The 7,792-nt window shown below is 31.9% G+C and overlaps 1 pseudogene across 1 annotated transcript; it reads left to right on the forward strand.

Annotated features, from left to right (window-relative positions):
• The first annotated feature begins 1,045 nt into the window (after window positions 1-1,045).
• Window positions 1,046-7,022, forward strand: LOC145619254 (uncharacterized; annotated as a pseudogene). Its single transcript, XR_014108111.1, has 4 exons — window positions 1,046-1,509; window positions 1,623-1,781; window positions 3,948-4,016; window positions 4,971-7,022. The product of XR_014108111.1 is annotated as an uncharacterized LOC145619254 (transcript).
• Window positions 7,023-7,792: the final 770 nt, after the last annotated feature.

Raw genomic sequence — 7,792 nt, forward strand, 5'->3', positions numbered from 1 at the left:
AACCAATAGCATGTTGACACATTGCTTATTTTACCTGATTAACAGGTTAACAAAAGTTTGAGACTAATTTGAGAAGGCCCCCCAATAGTTGGGATTATTTTGATTTAAATCATAGTTGGGATTAAAATGAGAAGGAAGCCAATAGTTTGGATTATTTTTGTTATTTTTTCCAATAATTTGATCCTAATATATATTCTGACTAAACACTTACAAAAAATTTATCATTACTCATGTCAAATACACAATTTTTTTTTTGAAACATCAATGTAAAAGTTTAACCACAAATATAATTACGCAATTTTTTAATTCCTCATCGATGCAAATCAAACAAAATGTTATATGACTATACACATTTAGTAAATTGTTTCAAAAAAAAAAAAAAAACACACACACATTTAGTAATTACCTGTCAAAAAAAAAAACATTTATTAATTATATGGACATTTTGTGAAAAACTACCTTATAAAGTACTTTTTTTGCGAGAAACTACCTAATAAAAAAATGTTGTAAGAAACTACCTTATAAAAGAGTAAATGTTGTAATAGACTACCATTGGCCGGAAAGTCACCGTTGACCACATCACGTGCCGATCACGTGACTTTTTATTCACCCTTTCCCTCCCTTTTTTCTTAATTGGCACGTCATGTGATCAAAGCTGAAAATAAAAGTCAACGATGACTTTTTGACCATGGGAAGTCTCTTATAATATTTACCCTTTTATAAGGTAGTTTCTTACAACATTTTTTTATTAGGTAGTTTCTCGCAAAAAAAATATTTTATAAGGTAGTTTTTCACAAAATGTCCAAATATTTATCAATGAAATGTATGTACTAGGTGTCTAGGTATGACAAGCAAATTACAGGGATTTTCATTATTTTTTATTTTTATTTTGAGCTGAAGTCTTTATCACACTGTTGTATTCCACACTTATTAAAACAAGCTAATGGTTAGAAAAAATCGGGAGTAAAAACAAAACGATTATTGAGTTTTTGGCATCGAGCCATTGGCGCTTAGCTTGGAGATCCCTGCATATAAAGGCATATCTTCACAAGTTAAAAATAAAGAATTTAAACACTACTTAATTCTCTGTTTAAGAAATAATCATCATGATTAGTTGGCAATTAATAGAAAAATACCTGATATGGTTACTACTATTGGTAACACCCTTTCTATTTCATCAATTTGGTCAAGTTGAATGTTGTTTAGAAGAAGAGCGCCTTGCTTTGCTTGATCTTGAGGCATATATGAATTCATATTCAAACCCAAATTATTCGACAATTTCATGGTCCAGCTCCGGAGAGATTAATTGTTGCAAATGGTTTGAGGTTCAATGCAATGTGTCCTCTGGACGCGTTACCAAGCTATTCCTCCAGTCGAAGGTGTGGATAGATGATGAAGATGCAATGAAAAAACCATGGCTATTCAATGTGACATTATTCCGTCCTTTCAGCCAACTCATATATCTTGACTTGTCGAGTAATCTCATTAACGGCTTGGTAGAGGATCATGGTATTATTATATCTTCTGGATCTTTTTGCATTGCAATATAGCATTATGTTTTGTATAAGTAGTGCATATGTTACTATGTTAGTAATAAACAATTCTAGTGTCTTTCTTATTAGGTTCAACAAATATCTCCACTTTGAAGAATCTACGGGTTTTGAAGTTGGATTACAACTACTTAGAGAGTGGCCACATCTCTGTAAGTGATCTCACATCACTCAGGAAATTGAGCCTCTCTTATGCTAGATTGAATGAATCCAGCTTCCCATTGTACCAAGGTAATTGCACCTTTCAATTGAAGCTTTTTTCTATGTTACACATCTTTTAATTAGTCTTTGAGATGTATAGCTAAATACCAACTTGTTATAATCTTTTCAATTTATGATTTTCGAATATTAACTTTTAATGAAAATATAATTTATATATGTCAATAATATCTAAAGGGTATTATTCTTCACAAAATCTAATATATATATATATATATATATATATATATATATATATATATATATATATATATATATATATATATATATATATATATATAAAGGGGAGTTTTTTCACAAGATTTTAGAGCGCCACGTAGGATTTTTAGTTTAAAAAAATTATTAGAGCGCCATATACGATTAATATTTTTAAAATGCTACAATAGGATTATGCCACCTAATATACGATTAGTTAACGTGCCACGTAGGATTATAAATTATAGTTTATCCAATAAATAATTCAAGTGCCATATAAGCATTATTGACCAATGAGATTTTAATGGTTACATTAATTAAATACGAAATACTATCTTTTGAGATTAGGAATTTTATCTAATATTTTAAAACAAATACGGAGAAAATGATATATTACATACAACTAATCTAATATATATATATATATATATTCTCAAGATTTTAGAGCGCCACGTAGGATTTTAATTTTTAAAAAATTATTAGAGCGCCACATAGGATTAATATTTTTATCTTTAGAGATTAGGAATTTTAAAACAAATACGGAGAAAATGATATATTATGTACAACTAATAAAATAACAAATGTAATCATATAAATATGAAAAATATTTTTTTAAAAAAAATAGATCGACCCGTGCATCGCACGGGCTTCATCTAGTTTTATATTATTAGGATATGTATCCTATTAAAATTGGACATTTAAAACCAAACAAGGACATTTTGTAAAAAACTATCTTATTTAGCACTTTTTTTTTCCGAGAAACTACCTAATAAAAAAATATTGTAAAATACTACCTTATAAAAGGATAAATTTTGAAAGAGACTACCCTGGGTCGAAAAGTCGTCGTTGACTTTTATTTTTCGGCATTGATCATGTCACATGCCAATTAAGAAAAAAGGAGGGAAAGGGTGAATTAAAAGTCACGTGATGTGATTAACGCCGTAAATGAAAGTCAGCGGTGACTTTCCGACTAATGGTAGTCTCCTACAACATTTACCCTTTTATAAGGTAGTTTTTTACAACGTTTTTTTTTTATTAGGTAGTTTCTCACAAACAAAAGTGTTTTATAAAGTAGTTTTCTACACAATGTCCAAAAAACAAAACAAAGGGAGTATATATTTTAACACATTTTTTTTAAAAGAAAAAAAGTGGGTGTACAATAATTATTGTACATCCATCATAAAGATAGTCTAAACTGATCAAAAGTTACCCCTTAAATGAATACTTATGCATAAAAATAACTCAATACAAATAAATATTAACTACGCTTTATTAATAAAAAAATCACATTGTAAATGACTAAAAATCAATTATAAGTGATTGAATGTAATTAAATTATCTTTATAAAACTTTTCTTATTGTCTATTTATATAAAAATTGTATTATGTTTAAAGTTCCCAAAAAAGGCAAAAAGTTACCCTTATAATACTCGATGTACACTAACATTAGTGTAAACTGGGTGTATACAAAATTTTTTCCTATTTTAAAAATACTAGCCACATTTATTACACAAATTTTTATATGTTGTTGGTCACACCGTATAGTTGGGATTACTTATTCAGGGGTTACTCGGTTGTTTAGGAGTTACTCGGTCAAGGGTTACTTATTCAAGGGTTATTCAGTCGATAAAGGGTTACTCGGTCAGGATTTACTTACTTTTCCAGAGGTTACATACTCAGTTGGTCAAGGGTTACTTTCACACAAACGTGCTAACTAATTGAGTAACCCTATAATAAGTAACCTTTGACCGACTGAGTAACCCCATACTATATCACTGGCGAAAACGTACGTGCTAACCGACTGAGTAGCCCCAGAATAAGTAATCCTTGACCGATTGAGTAACCCTGAAATAAGTAACCCCTAAACAAGTAAATTCTAACTCCGACCACACGGTGTGGCCAACCACACAAAAAACCACCGTGTGTATTCATTTATCTATATAATGTATACTTCCTATTTATTGGGTCTTCTTCATCATTACAGAATTGTCAAATTTGTGGAAGCTACGAGTACTTGATTTGAATACCAATTATTTTTCTAGTGACATCCAAGGTAAGTCCCCATCTATGGCTTAATACACACAACTCTTTCAATTAAGTACTTCCTTTTCTATATATATATATACAAATTTATTGTAAATGATAAATTAATAAGACCAATAGGACCAATTTGGGTTTTGATCCAGCACCAACCAAAAGTTGTAGCATATTTAAATTGTGTATTAGTTTCATTATTAGTGGCATTTTTGTTATTTTGCAACTTAATTTTTTTTTTTTTTGACAATTATCACCTTCTGTTATGTCCATTTTAGCAATTACCACCTTCTATTTTTTATTTGAAAATTACCATCTTCTATTTTCAAAAATATCAAAAATTACCACCTTTTTGCCCCCCAACTACTACGTGACGTCATTTTGGGCTCATTCTTTCCTTTTTCTCCCTATTTGCCTCACATTTCTCATTCCTATTTGGATTCTCATCTCCCCTTTCACTTTTTTTTCCCCCAAACCACCAATAATTGTTCGTCAATTTTGATTTGGAGGAGTGAAATGAAGTGTTTTTTATTGTTTGGGGGGAAAAAGTGAAAGGGGGGATGAGAATTGAGTTAGGAATGAAATATGTGAGGGAAATAGGGAGGAATGGGAAAGAATGAGCCCAAAATGACGTCATGTGGTAGTTGGGAGGCAAGAAGGTGGTAACTTTTGATGTTTTTGACAGTAGAAGGTGGTAATTTTCAAAAAAAAAATAAAAATAGAAGGTGGTAATTGTTAAAACGGACATAACAGAAGGTGGTAATTGTCAAAATTTCCTAAAAAAAAAAGTAATCACATAATCCGTACAGCTTACTTGAATTGCTTCTCACATTGTGAACTTCTAATCAATGGGAATATACTAATTAAACAAAGTTAGGCATAGAATCTAAACCTGGCAATTAGTGGAAAATATATAGGATTGGATTTTTGTAACATATTCTAAACTTTATCGTAAATCAATTACTACTTGCAGGTACTTGGCTTTGTAGATTAAGGAATCTTCAGTATTTGGATCTTTCTGATAATAATTTCAAGGGTGGCATACCTCCTTGTATTAGCAACTTGACATCCCTGCAGACTCTTAAACTTTATTATAACAATTTGAGTAAGGAGTTACCAGACTTGTCAAATCTTAAGTCCCTGCAATCCTTGGATCTCTCAGATAACAACTTTGAGGGCAAATTTTCCATGCATTCTTTGGCCAACCACTCTAAGCTTCAGGATTTATCTCTATCAGGAAATAAATTATTACAAGTCCAAACAGAAGATACTTTATGGACACCCACTTTTCAGTTGCAAGTCTTAGAGTTAAGTGATTGCAGGTTGAATGAGCCACTTGGAACTTTTCCCAATTTTTTGTCATATCAGTACAATCTCAGTTACATTAACCTTGGCGATAATAACTTGGTGGGACCTTTTCCTACTTGGTTGCTCACCAATAACTCTCACCTTCAACATTTGAACCTGGACAAATTCCATCTTCAATCAGTCGGATGACAAATCTTCAATATTTGGATATGTCCTACAATAAGTTCTCGGGGGAATTACCAAGCAGGTTGCTCAGTAATTTAAGAAACTTAGATACTTTAAAATTATCAAACAATAATTTGCGAGGAGATGTAATTCCAGACCATATGAACCTACCTTCTTTAAGACGGTTAAAGTTCAATAACAATAATTTTGGTGGGAAAATAAAGGATGCCCTTCTTAATTGTTCAAGCTCTCTGCAAATATTTGATATCTCCAACAACAAGGTATCTGGTAGGCTTCCATTTTGGATTGGTAATTTCTCCCTGTTAACATTTCTTTCAGTCTCGAATAACGTTTTGCAAGGCCACATTCCTATAGAATTGACCAAGCTTGGACTGCAATATTTAGATTTGTCGGACAACTACTTCATTGGGAAAATAATACCTTCGTTCTACAACCCTTCGTTACTGCAATATTTGCATTTAGGCAAGAATAATCTTAGGGGGTCAATGCCGGATATGTTATCAAATTTCTCTCAACTAATTACACTTGATCTAGCGGATAATCATCTTACGGGCAACATCCCAGGGTGGCTGAGTAAGTTCCAAAACTTGAGAGTACTCCAACTTGGTGGTAACCAGCTACATGGCGAATTACCTTTACAATTGTGTGACTTGGCTAATATAAACATATTAGACATATCACACAACAACCTATCTGGAGAGGTACCAACATGTTTCAAAAATTTGTCATTTGGAAAGATATCTGATGATCCTAATGAAATTGTTGACAGAGTGGTTGAAGACAAAGTGAAAGTCCTTGTAAAGAATGATTATCTCACCTATATAGGAGACAACCAACTAACTATGTCTGCGTTAGATTTATCGTGCAACAAACTTACGGGTTTGATTCCTCCAGAATTAGGTGAGCTTCAACATATCCAATCCTTCAATTTGTCCTATAACGATTTATCAGGACCCATCCCAAGTAGCTTTTCCAATCTGAAGAATATTGAGAGTTTGGACCTTTCCTTCAACAATTTGAGTGGCAACATTCCTTCGCAACTTGTTGAGCTCAACACATTGGAGATCTTCAATGTGTCGTACAACAATTTGTCTGGAAGAGTGCCCGTGTCCGGACAGTTTGGTGGCTTTGATGAGAGTAACTATCGTGGGAACCCTAGACTCTTTGGGTTCCCGGGAAGTGACTTACACAATCAAACACGAGCATTGCCGCCTAGTTCTCATATCAAAGACGGAGGAGATGGAGATAATGATGGAACTTTTGTAGAAGACTTCTTATGGAGCTTTGGAATGTCGTGTGCAACTATATTTCTAGCAACGATTGCAGTCCTGCACATCAACCCTCGTTGGCGTCAAGCTTGTTTTGATTTTGTTGATTGGTATATTCTTTGGTGGTTGCCAATGTCATGGCGGTTATTGTATTAAATTACTCTGTATTTTTCTAAAAGTTTTGTACCGCCGTAATAAGTGATTATGTCGTATTTCCTTCTTATGAGAGTTACTTATAATAATGTTTGAAGTTTATGATTGGAGTTTAAGGACAACTTACCACGCACACTTCTTTGGATGTTTTTATAGTGATCGTTAATGTATAACTATCTTAATATTACGAGTATAAAATAATATGATCATTTTATTTTTGCACATTATAATGTAGACACAATTAGTTTTGTTTGAAACAATTACTACTTGGACTAGACAGAAAATATTTTTATTTTTGAAATAGTTTCATGAAAATCTATAGCCCATTATGTTATACACAAATGAGCCTGACTGTCTGACTATTAGATTGGAGATCAAGAAGAGGAGGATAGCAAAGTACAGTACTAGCTACTATTTTATGAATTTGAAAAAAAAAATAAAAAAATGGAGATTCGCTTAAGCTTGTAGGCCGTGGTCTAACTTAACTCATCACAAGACGTATTAAGTAAAGTTTTTTTTTTTCGAGATTAATAAGACTTTTTGCCTAAACTTTGAAATGGGTTTCATTTTTATATAGGATTTGTCTAAAATTATATTATACTCAAGTGGTTGTCAATTTTATCTATTGGAGATTTATTTCAAATTCTCAATGAGTCTAATAATAGTAATGACATCCTATATGCCATGGCATTCGCATTAATTTGCTTACACTTGCTTGAATTTTGTGATGGGGAAAAAAAATGTCAAGAATAAGTCAATGTTTGAGCGTTTAGCATGATAATATAACTTAAACAACTCTTAAGTTAGTTTTATAAAATTACATTTGCTTGGTTTCTAGTTTGGAAAATTTGAAAATTGTAGCCATTTAAAGTTCGTATTT

Source organism: Chenopodium album, chromosome 27 (assembly GCF_948465745.1).
Source record: "Chenopodium album chromosome 27, dcCheAlbu1.1, whole genome shotgun sequence".
NCBI lineage: Eukaryota > Viridiplantae > Streptophyta > Magnoliopsida > Caryophyllales > Amaranthaceae > Chenopodium > Chenopodium album.